General features: G+C 43.2%; 1 protein-coding gene across 1 annotated transcript in view; it reads left to right on the top strand.

Annotated features, from left to right (window-relative positions):
- The window catches only part of DNAH14 (dynein axonemal heavy chain 14), a 551,687-nt gene that overhangs the window by 81,355 nt on the left and 457,945 nt on the right, over positions 1–12,387 (top strand). The gene's annotated exons all lie outside the window — the stretch shown is intronic.

The following is a 12,387-nucleotide window of genomic DNA, read 5'->3' as shown; positions in this document are numbered from 1 at the left end:
TATTAAATTGCCATGTGTGTATAGCTTTTCTAGAGTACCTGGCATTTGGGATGGCATAAGCTTTATACTTCTATTACCTGTTTCCCTGTAGGAGTGAAAGTAATTGCATTTCTCTTGTATGGCGCATTTGGTTTTTCAGCATTAATTCTTTCAAAAGTGGTGATTATGCATCTGTATTTTGATCAAAACTGATGAAGTGACATTGCCTTACAGCAAATTATTTAAGTACTGAACAACTCAATACCTGGTTTCTAGAGGAAGGAAAATCATACATAAATATCATGGTGTTAACAGCAGTTCAAAATGCATGGAAGGTGTTTTTAGAAATCTGGTTTCAAAGAATGTAGTACTTATAGCATTGGCAAAGTTTGTTGCATCATAGTAACTGGTTGAGAAGTATAAGGGCTTTCTCCAGTTTAACACCCTCTGTGCATCTTGATACAGATAGTAGGGAGTCAGATTTTGAAACATTGACTCCAAAACTGCATACACATTAGGTAATTATAGCATGACTAGCTACCTGGTTTACTTGTGCAAATGAAAATTTTGCACAGGAACCTGCTTCTGCATGCAAATGTTCCTGCACATTGTTAGAGGCAGGATCAAAAATATACCCCACAGTATATTATATTCCTTGAAACTTTTGATTCAAAAGCTTATTTCTTCATGTAATTGTAGTTTTTCTATTTCCCTACAAGAAGCATAATAATTTGATAAAATGTAGTTCATTCAACTTGTATTTATGCTATATTTTCAAAACTACTAGATAGTAACAATATTTAGAACTTTAAATAACACTTTTTGTCTAACATTCACAACGTGCTTCACAATATTAATTGATTAAACCTAACAATGCTCCTATAAGGTAGGTATAGAATAATAGAAATGTAGGACTGGAAGGGACCTCAAGGAATCATCTAGCCCACTCTCCTGCGCTGAAGCAGGAGCTAAGTATATCTAGACTATCCTGACAAGTTTCAGAGTAGCAGCCGTGTTAGTCCGTATCCGTAAAAAGAAAAGGAATACTTGTGGCATCTTAGTTAGTCTCTAAGGTGCCACCAAGTACTCCTTTTCTTTTTATCCTGACAATGTTTGTCTAATCTCTTCTTAAAAACCCCCAACAATGGGGATTCCGCAACCTTCCTTGGTAACCTAATATTTAACATAAATCTGCCTTGCTGCAGATTAAGCTGATTACTTTTTGTCCTACCCTTGGTGGACTTGGGGAACAATTGTTTGCAGGGTTGTTGTAGTTGTGTTGCTCCCAGGATATGAGAGAGACAAGGTGGATGAGGCAGTTTCTTTGATTGGACCAACTTCTGTTGGTGGAAGGGACAAGCTTTTGAGTTTGTGAGCTCTTCCTCAGGTCTTGGGAAGGTAACTAGGGGCAGGTCTATACTTTAAAACGCTGCATCGGTGCACCACTGTAGCACTTTAATGAAAACACTCTATGCTGGGGGAAGAGAGCGCTCTCGTTGGCATAGTTAATCCACCTCCCCGAGAGGCAGTAGCTATGTCTGCAGGAGAAGCTCTCTTCTGACACAGCACCGTCTATACACTTAGGTCAGTATAACTACGTTACTCAGAGGTGTAGATTTTTCATATATAGTGAGATAGGTCTGTGGTGTAGACCAGACCTAGAATGTCCAACCTAAATACAAGGTGGGATAGATTGTTAAGCATACGGGCTTCACACACGTTCTGGGAAATGCTTAAAATGAAGTTGGCAGTTAATACCTCTGCATTCTGAAGGCAAAGCAGAAAAGTAGGCAACATAGTGTATTACAGATTGTTGTAAAGAGCCATAAACTAGTATCTCTAAGGGCTTGTCTTCATGTAGTGCTTTAGTGAAGACACGTCTACGCTGTTGGGAGAGCTTCTCCCTTCCCCATAGTTAATCCACCCCCCCAAACCCCCACCCGAGAGAGAATAAGTATGTCGACGGGAGAACTTCTCCCATCCACATAGTGTTATCTACACGGGGGTTAGGTCAGTATAACTACGGCACACGGGTGTGGATTTTTTCACACCCTTAGTGAAGTAGTTCTACCGATATAGGTCTGTAGTGTAGACTTGTCCTTTAGTCTGTAGATTTTTTTTTTAAGTGTCTAGCAGAGTTATGAATTTTAGTTCTTGGGCTCATCTTTTGAAGGTGTTGTGCAGGTTTCTTTTGAGGACGAGGACTGAGAGGTCAGATAGGGAATGATCATTCTGTGAAAAGTGTTTGCCCATGTGTAATAGGGTGCATTTTAGAAAAGGAGTACTTGTGGCACCTTAGAGACTAACAAATTTATTAGAGCATAAGTTTTCGTGAGCTACAGCTCACTTACACGGCTGCTACTCTGAAAAGGGTGCGTTTTGTCTTTTATCATTTTTCTGTGAGTGTTCATTTGAGATAGTGCTTGTCTGGTTTCACTGACGTAGTTGTGGCATTTGATGCACTGGATGAGGTACACTCCATGTTGAGATAGGTATGTGTAGGACCCATGGATTTTTTTTTTTTGAAGTGTGTGTTGTGAGGGATTGTGGCATTCTCTGCCTGAAAGCAGCACCGTGGAATCCCCGTATTCACCACTGTTGTAAAATAATATGTTTTGTACAAAGTATGCTTTGTGAGGTATCACTGTAAAAGTCTTGATCTATTGAACATTAATATCCCATGCTACCATTGTATGGGCAGTTATGAAATTTTGCTGTGTGTGTGTTACTGAAATATGTAAGGTTTCAGAGTAGCAGCCGGGTCAGTCTGTATTCGCAAAAAGAAAAGGAGTACTTGTGGCACCTTAGAGACTAACAGATTTATTTGAGCATAAGCTTTCGTGAGCTGCAGCTCACTTCATCGGATGCATCCGATGAAGTGAGCTGTAGCTCACGAAAGCTTATGCTCAAATAAATTTTAGTCTCTAAGGTGCCACAAGTACTCCTTTTCTTTTTGGAATATGTAAAGTTGGAAACACCCACAACAAACCTTTCAGGTACAACAGTGGAGAAGCCAGACAGCATTGATGGACCGTTATGGGACACTACCAAGGACTGTCACAGGATCTGTGATACTACACAACGAAGACTTCTCAGAGGGAACAATGGGCACTGCTTGACTCATATCAAAGGATCTTTGCAGCAAGTTGGAAGAAACTATAAAAGATGGGAAGTGACATCATCAAATTGCCTCTCTCCCTCCACAACTCAACACCTGGAAACCTGTCTGGAGAACAAAGACTGAACTGCAGAGGTGGTCCCTGGCTGAAAAGAGGAAGCCCAGCTTGTGTATGAAGGAACTTTTGCCATCAGGATGAGACACTGCTTGATTCAAATCCTATCTAATTTATAGAACACAGATTGTGATTTTACTTTTATTTCTGGGGTCCTGATCTGGGGGAATTGGCTGGAGCCTCTATTGTTAGTTCATGAGTGGCTAGGAGAAGCATTCATGTAACTCAGCTGGGTGTGTCCCTGCCTGCGCATAGCTGTGTAGGTGCAGTACCTGGAATGGATTGTTGTTTGTCACAGCATCACAATGTGAGAGGGGGCCAAGACTGGTATGCCGAGGGCTCAGTGTTACCCCGGTTCCAGGTTGCACCCCAGGGAACCAGTCATAGGGATATTGATGATCATAGCTGTGGAGATAAGTCTGCAGGTTTTGCATCTGTTGTTCTGGCAGAGTCTGGTGCCGCTTTGAGTTGGTGCGTCCTGATCTATGGGGAGCTTGCTTCTGATGATGAGTTTGGTGAGGTTTGGGGAGCAAGGCGGTTCAGGAAAGAATTGTTTTAGAGCGTAGTCTCCATCAAGTATGGGTTGTAATTGTTTGATACCCTGTATGGGTTCCAGTGTTTGATGACAACCAGGGGTATGATAAACAGCAGTAGATATTTATAGCCAGGCACTCAGATACCACCAAATGTGCCTCGAGAAGATATTCTGGGATACACACCTTCACACATTTAAAACTGCCTTCGCAAAACAAGGACACTCCACAAGAGAAGGTGATTTTGTGTCGTGGAACTGAATATCCAAATATCCCAAGAGAACCTGCTTCAATACAGGGGTTAGGGTGAAACCCACTAACCACACAACAGCTTAATGTTGGGAATAGGGTTCGATTGCAGGTCTCCTGTGTCCTTAACCCCATATTCCAACCATAAGACTCTTTACTCATTAAGGAAGAGAATTTTAACTGTGAACACAAGCAGCAAATGGGAGTTTTGAAGGGAGTTTGGAGAGGGAATGTGAGAGGCTTTCCTCTTTCCAGATACAGCATTATGTGTGATAACAAGACCACCAAAGATGTAGCAGTGGTTGTGACTTGCAGTGGGTGCTCTGACTTGCCATGTTCTTTCTAGCCTGAAGGCAGAAGAGATTTCACATGCATAAGTGCTAGTTGGTGGCTGTGTTGTAGGAAAAGATTCTTGTATTGGAAGGGCAGGTTGAGAACCTGCTGAGAGTCAGAGAAGCCGAGGAGTTCCTAAACATCCAGATTTGGAAAACACTGGTGCCCCTCCCACCCCAGGTTCAAGGAAAAATGGAGCTGGCCACCAAAGAATTGGAGAAACAGGAATTCAGAGGGGAGATCTGGTGTCTCATTACCATAAGAGGTTAAGTGGTCACAGCAGCAGTCTACATAGCTGGACACAGACGAGGATGGGCAGGCTGTGGCCACCATAGAAAAGACGTTTGAGAAGAATTCCATATAGCTGGAAGCTTCCAATAGATACCAAGTTCTCAGCATGAAAACTATGGAGGATACCAAGATCTCAAGATCCAGCAGGTTCACACCTGTAGATGGCACTGTGACCCAACCTGTAAGAAAATCAAACTTGCCTGCAAACTGTTCTCCTAGAGTCCAAGGAAGAAAGACAATCCTCGATGGAGATTCATAACTCAGAAAAATCAGAAGAACACAATGCAATGGAGAGGCAGAAAACAGGACAGTATGCTGCTGTGCCAGAGCCAAAACGCAAGATATTACTCTAAGACTGAATATTATTTCTGAAGTTAAGAAGCAAGGATCCTTTGATATTGGTTCATTTTGACACTAATGACTCTGCATTGAGGTATATCTTGCAGATAGTAGATGACTTCAGGGAATGCAGAAACATGTTGAGGAATAAGAATGTCTAAGTGACCTTTTCTGAGTTCCTATCCTATCCTATGAGCAAAGGGACACAGGAGGCAGAAGATTCTGAAAGTGAATCACTGGCTAGATAAGTGATGTAGGGAGTAAGATTTTGATTTTGTGGAGTATTGGTTCACTTTCCAAGAGGAGAGGGGTCTGTATAGTTTGGATGGAAGGGGAACCAATCTCCTTGGGGACAGGCTGGCTAGAATAGTCAGGAGGGGGCTAAACTAATAGCAAAAGGGGAAGGTAAAATGAGGGAAGATATGAGCATTCGGCACAAAATAGAGAGGTTGAGAACAAAATTAGTCAAGGAATCAAAAGACATGACGAGAGGAAATGGTTTAATTGCCTATACACCAACGCTAACAGGCTGAGAAACAAATGAGGAATTGGAATTGTTCATTTATGAGCTCAAATTAGATCTAGTTGGTATTACTGAGACTTAGTGGAATGATTTGCATGATTAGAATGTTCAAATGAATTGCTACAACCTATTTAAGAAGGTTTGTATGGACAAACTAGTATTCCATACTGTGATTTATCTGCTATACCACCTAATTACATTATCGAACAGGCTGATTGACTCCTTATGCATTGATCTACAATGTATAGGGGGGGAAAAGCTACTTGATAATTGTGGGCTTCAATTTCAGCGACATACGCTGGAAGTCTCATAATGCCTATACTAAAACATCCTCAGAATTTCTTCATATTATAGATGATGATTTCCTAACACGGGAAGTGTTGCAGCCAACCTGGGGGAATTCTATTTTAGACATGGGCTTAAGAGATAAAGAGGAACTCATCACAGAAATAAAAATTAATGATAGCTCAAGTATAAGTGATCATGACTTGATCACATTTATACTGTGTAAACAGAATAAAGTTCAGACGAGTAATATATATACTAGGTGACTTAGCACAACATTTGGTTGACGATATTTGGTCATTCGATATTATTGGCTGTCTACCTCCTGATTAAAAGAGAAAGCTAGGCAGATCAGACCTGGGGTAAAGATCTGCCAGTCGAATGTTGAAGGCCTCTCATGGTCCAAGTGTGACTACTTGGAGAAAAGGTGAATATGACCAACATTGATGTCCTTGCCCTCCAGGAGACCCATCTCGCAAATGAAAACTGTGTTGCTACAAAATCAGTGTCTGTAAACTCATACTGAGCAATTACCACCCAAAATATGAGTTGGTAATTTACAAAAAGCAGGATATCAACAAATATGCGGTCCAACCTCTTACAGCTCACAAAGAAACAACTACAATCTCTGTGAGCATTGGCAAGCTCACTGTCATTATCATATGTAAACCAGCTGGTGCACTGTGGCCTCAACCAGTTCTGCTGAATGTACAGGACCCTGCTGTATTTGTGAGTGACTTTAATAGTCACTGCACACAATGGGGCTATGTAGCAAACTACACTGCAGGCAAAGAACTGATGTACTGGTTTCAGAAAACGATATGCTCCTCCTTTATGTGAAACAGCACATCACTTTCCACTCTGCAAGATGGGGCAGATGATACTGCCCTGCCATAATGTTCATTTCTAAAGAGGATCAAGACATTCTAGTACTCGAATCGTGGCTTGTCCTTGTTGGATTCACAAGTAGCCATCGCATTTAAGTACTGACCCATAGTGGCATTCAAATCCCAGTTCTCTACTCAAAACTGGTACTGTGCTGAAACTTCAAAAAAGCAGACTGGACCACTTTCACTATGACTTTGGAGAATACAATTTCCTGGATTCCCCCAGTGCTGAAGACTTTTGATGATTACTTTACTGCTCTCATAATTGCTGCCACAAAGAACAACATCCCTTGGGGACACAAGTAATTGTATACTCCTTTCTGGACTGCAGAGAGTTAAGAGCGCCTCCCTAAATATGATGAATGTAGAGACCCAGAAACTGGAAAATCCCTCTTGGCATCATGCAGCAAGACAGAAATGGTGGCCTGAATGCATAGAAGGTCTAAACTTTGCACACTGAGCAGATGCACCTGGAACCTGCTAAGACACGCAGACATCACACCTGGGGGATGCAGATCCCACGCATACCACTAGGCTGCAGGTGAACACCATCACTGCTAATATTTTGTGGACATCAAAACAAACAGAGGACAAACAGTATGGCAGACAAGTCCAGCATCAGCTCCAGCAAGTGATGTCCACATGTGGTCCACCATCTCAATGGTCTGGACTGTTCACAAGTAAAGAGATTGATGCATTGAAATTTATTAGTCCTGCAGCCTAAGCCAGAGTCAGATAACCTGGACCAGTCATGACCATGCTGCAAGTTGCAGTGTAGACATGTCACAAGACTTATTGAAAATCAACATGAATGGTCCAACCAGCTCTGTTTTTCCCAAACAGAAATATTTATTGAACACTTCTGCCTTTTCTGCATTATTGATAATTCTGTCTTTTCCATGTAGTAATAGATCTATAGCATTATTAGGATTCATTTTGTTCCTAATATATTTAAAAAACATCTTCTTATTGTCCTTAGCTAACTATAGATTTCTCCTTGTGTCCCTCCCCTTATCAGTTTCCTACAAAATCTAACTTCTGATTTATATCATTACTGTCATCTTCCCCTTTTTTACTATTTCTTTTATTATTTCTTTTACACTTCCCCTCTAAACCAGGTCGGTTTTTAACCAATACAGCTTTCTTCCTTGATTGTGGTTTATGGGACATCTCGTAAGGTGTTCTTAAATGATTCTCACTGTCAGCAGGATCTGAATGATCTCTCCCCTGACATTTGGTGATGAGCTGAGGGAAAATATTTCAGGTACCGACTTTGTTTGCATAGACACTTCTACTCTGCATAGACATGCATGATTGAGCTGTTTTGCCTAAATGATCAATTTTGGCTCATGTTGGATTGCAAGTCACTTTGGTGTTGGGTGCAGGGATGATAAAAGGTTGTTGTCCTTGTTGTGTGAGTGGGAGCAACAGAACTGTGCTTGGCATGCCCTGATTGAGAGCAGTCACCCTCAACTGAACTGCAGTCACTAAGCAGGGGGCAAGGGTGCCAAAGCCCAGTGGAGGGGAGAGTTGATGGCGACAGGTACTTGTACCTGGTGGTGTGGTATTTGTCTAAAGAATCCTGGACACCATTTTACCCTTCCCATCTCCATTGTTTAATGACAGAGCTGGTTAGACTCAATTGGGAGTCCTTTTGTTTTGTTATGGATCACTAAAACTGAAATCAGTGATAACCAAGTCTAAGTGTTAAGCCTTACAATTTTCCATCTGGCAGGTTATGGACAACATACCGCAGCAACACCTGAAATCGCAAAAATCACCATGGACCACACGTTATCTCCTCCTGTCTCTGGATCTGGTAAAGGAATGGCAGAGAGTCTGGATCTCATCTGGATCTCATCTACCATAGGTGCCGATTCCATGGGTGCTCTGAAGCTGGAGCACCCATGGGAAAAAAATTAGTGGGTGCTTTGCACCCACTGGCAGCCAAGCTCCCCTTCCCCCCGCGTTGCCTCACCTTACCTCCCCTGAGTGAGCCACGTCTCTGCTCCTCTCCCTCCCAGTGCTTGCTGCTGCCAAACAGCTGTAGCAAGCTCTGGGAGAGAGGGGATAGGAGTGGGAATGTGACGCGCTCAGGGGAGGAGGCGGGACCGGGCCGGAGATTTGGGGGAGGAAGCGGAGTTGGGGCAGGAACTTTGGAGGAGGGGGTTGGAATGGGGGGCGGGAGGGGGCAGGGCAGGGGTCGAGCACCCACTGGCACTAGAAGAAGTCAGTGCCTATGTCATTTACCATTCTAAACAAGCACAACATTATAAACCTGACAAGCCACTTTCCTGATTTCAACCTATCATGCAAATTTTGAATGCCACTGAATCACACCTGAACAAACCATGGAAGATGTGTCCACTGATGCAGAAATGGAAAATCAGACTCCCTTTTTCGACTGTGGTAAGACCATCGAACAGATCATAACTCAGTGCCCCAAATACAGATTCAGAGGTGAAATGGATGATATCCACAGTGTTACAGAGGAGGCCTTGAAATGGCTTATGGACTTGCAACTGAATTTATAGAATGTTGCTCTGCAGATGGTTTGTGTGTGTGAGAGAGAGATGACTTATAAAAGACTCAAAGCTGAAAACAATTGAGCCAAATCAGCTGGGAGGAAGAATTGAATGTGAATGATTATTGGTATAACCATTCTGCCAGATGGTGTCAGCAGTGACAAGGGCTGGGTTCAATATCTGGGGGTTCCTTTTAACAAAACAATACAGATTCGGCTTGAGTTCTCACCCCAGTAATGTGGGAAAATTACACACCAACCTTGGATGCCTCTAAGAGGCAATACTTCCCCACTCACAAGCACAGAGTCTGAGTACAGAAAAGAAAACTTAATAAAAAGGGGAAAAGAACCCAGCATTAATTGGGGAAATGCCACAAGCATGATTTGCAAGCATATGACTAAACACCCACCCCAGAGTATGTTGGGCAGTGTCCTTTGCCTCACTTTGATGCAAAAGTCCAACAAACACATGTTCCCTTAACATGCCATGCCCCTCTCCCTCCACTGCACCCCACTCACAGTTGTCCTTGGTCAGCAAAGAGCCAGAGTTCAGAAGTGCGTTGGTGAGAGTTCACCTCCCACACCAATGCTGATGGTTGGGAAAGAGGCATCTTTGTTGTTGGGTGCAGGGATGAATTTTGAATGCCAAAAGCAATACCTCGGCTCACTCTGCATTGCTGCCTGCTGCTGCCACATTGTCATTCACTCTGTTGCTGGCTGCTGTGTCGTCTGTCACTCTGCTGCTGCGCTGTTGGCCACTGCCTGCATCACTGTTCGCTGCACCTCTGGCTGTTGCATCATCAATCACTCCCCAGCTTTGCTGCTGGCTGCTGCATCACCATTCACTCTGCCTGTACATCACTCTACTGCAACCTCTACAATGTCTTGAGGTCCCACCACCTAACACACCTCTCAGTGATTTCAGCAGTTAGTAGGGGAGCCTCACTAATTGGGCAGTGTCACGGGGTCCACTAAGCACACGTGGCGTCTTCCTCCTGGCCATCCTGGGTTTAGCTCTGTCAGGTGCTGTGGCCTCCTTAGTAGTCTCTCTATCCATCTTCTCTCAGTCTGCAGCTTCTCTCGCTCTCTGGTCAAGTCACTAATTTCCTCCCATTCTGGGGAAATCACAGTCCTTCCAGACCAACTGTCCGGCTGACGTCTCGAACGCCCTGTGCTACTACCCAGTGACTGGTAGGGGAGCCCAGGACTTCCCTTCCTTCTACACTGAGTTCCAGCCCAGGGACACGATAACGTGCAGCCAAGGCCTCTATTATCCTAGCCTTTCTTGCTGTTTCCCTGGGCTCCTTCCTACATCACTGGTTCCCCTCTCTCTTTGGGTTTGCCAGCCCACTCTGACCCCTCTAAGGGAGTGACTGCGGACTCCTTCCCTGCAGCCCCCCTTTGCTACTTGCAGCTTTTGGGCTTTATACAGGCCCTGCCTGTTCCTGCACAGTTGAGCCTGCTACTAATTAGTGGCCTGCTTGTAGCTTGCATTTCTCCCCTGCTTGCTGCTTTGTTGGTTTATTAGGCCTGCCTGACCTAATATATCCTATCAGGGCCCGTGTGGGGAATAAACCCCATCACAGGCAGGCTGGTGAGACTCTTTCATTGGAGACCCTGCCTCAGAGTAGAAAATTTCTGGGTGGTCTTCGATGCATTTAAGTTCTTGTGCTGTGGTTATACCTTGATGGACAGCTGGAGGTTTGGTGTTTGCTAATACAGAAAGCCATGGTAGCCGTGTTGATTTTAGAAGTTCCCATGAGGATTCACATAATTTGATTTAGCGGCCTATCCACAGGTTGGGTATGGCAGTTTCTCGTCCACACAAGTGCACGGTACTTTGCAACAAGTATGCCAGGGCCAAGGCAAATGTTCGTAGCACTGGGGCAGTTGATCCCTAGCTTGTTCCTACGATGTTTTGAATAATGTTGATGCAAGTCTTCACTTTTAGAAGCTACTTTCTTGAGGTGGTCATGGAAGGTCAGTGTGTGGTCAAGGGTGACACTTGGCTCTGGGTCATAATGCACAGTTTCACCACAAAACTAAGTGTTTTGTGCAATTCTTTTGTCAAGGTGGAAAGTAGGGACTACTGATTAGCTTGGATTTTGTCTCATCTGCCACTTTTGGAAGTAGTCTGCTGTGATCTTAAGTTCAGATGGAAGGGTCACGTCAATTCTGAATGCATCCGATGAAGTGAGCTGTAGCTCACGAAAACTTATGCTCAAATAAATTTGTTAGTCTCTAAGGTGCCACAAGTAGCCCTTTTCTTTTTTCAATTCTTTAGTTATGAGCATGAGTTGCGAGTGCCAGATCATCAGCATACACAATCATTTCAGGCATAGCACATTGAAGAGTGTTGCAGTGAGTACAGAACTTTTTGGTAGCCCATTATTCAAAGTGTGTGGCTTTCTGGTTTGATCTCTAAGGTACGGAGTAGGTGCAAGCAAACAATATGCCTTTTACATATAGCTATATTAAATGTAAACATCTAGGTACAAACAGCATAGGCCATATTTACAGGATAGGAGACTTTATCCTGGGAAGCAGTGACTCTGAAAAAGATTTGGGGGTCATGGTGGATAATCTGCTGAACATGAGCTACCATCTTTTGATGGTGTGTCCAAAAGAGCTAATGCAAACCTGGGATACATAAACAGAGAAATCTCAAGTATGAATAGAGAGGTTATTTTATCTTTTAGCACTGGTGCGACCACTACTAAAATATTGTGCCCAGTTATGGTTTCCACTATTCAAAAAGGATGTTATTAAATTGGAGAGCATTCAGAGAAGAGCAACCAAAATGATTAAAGGATTAGAAAACATGTCTTATAGTGATAGACTCACGGCGCTCAATCTATTTAACTTAACAAAGAAAAGGGTAAGAGGTGACTTGAGTACAATCTATAAGTATCTACATGGGGAACAAATATTTGAAAATGGGCTGTTCAATATAGCAGAGAAAGATCTAACATGATCCAATGACTGGAAGTTGAAGCTAGACAAATGCAGCCAGGAAATAAGGTGTACATTTTTAACAGTGTGAGTAATTGCCTATTGGTACAATTTACCAAGGGTTGTGGTGGATTCATCATCACTGACCATTTTAAAATCAAGATTGGATGTTTTTCTAAAAGGTGTGCTCTAAGGATCATTTTGAGGAAGTTCTATGGCTTGTGTTGTAAAGGAGGTTAGGCTAGATGATCACAGTGGT

This window comes from Dermochelys coriacea, chromosome 3 (assembly GCF_009764565.3).
Source record: "Dermochelys coriacea isolate rDerCor1 chromosome 3, rDerCor1.pri.v4, whole genome shotgun sequence".
In the NCBI taxonomy this organism is placed as follows: domain Eukaryota; kingdom Metazoa; phylum Chordata; order Testudines; family Dermochelyidae; genus Dermochelys; species Dermochelys coriacea.
Note: the sequence above shows the minus strand (reverse complement) of the source record. Positions and strands in the feature narration are given on the sequence as shown.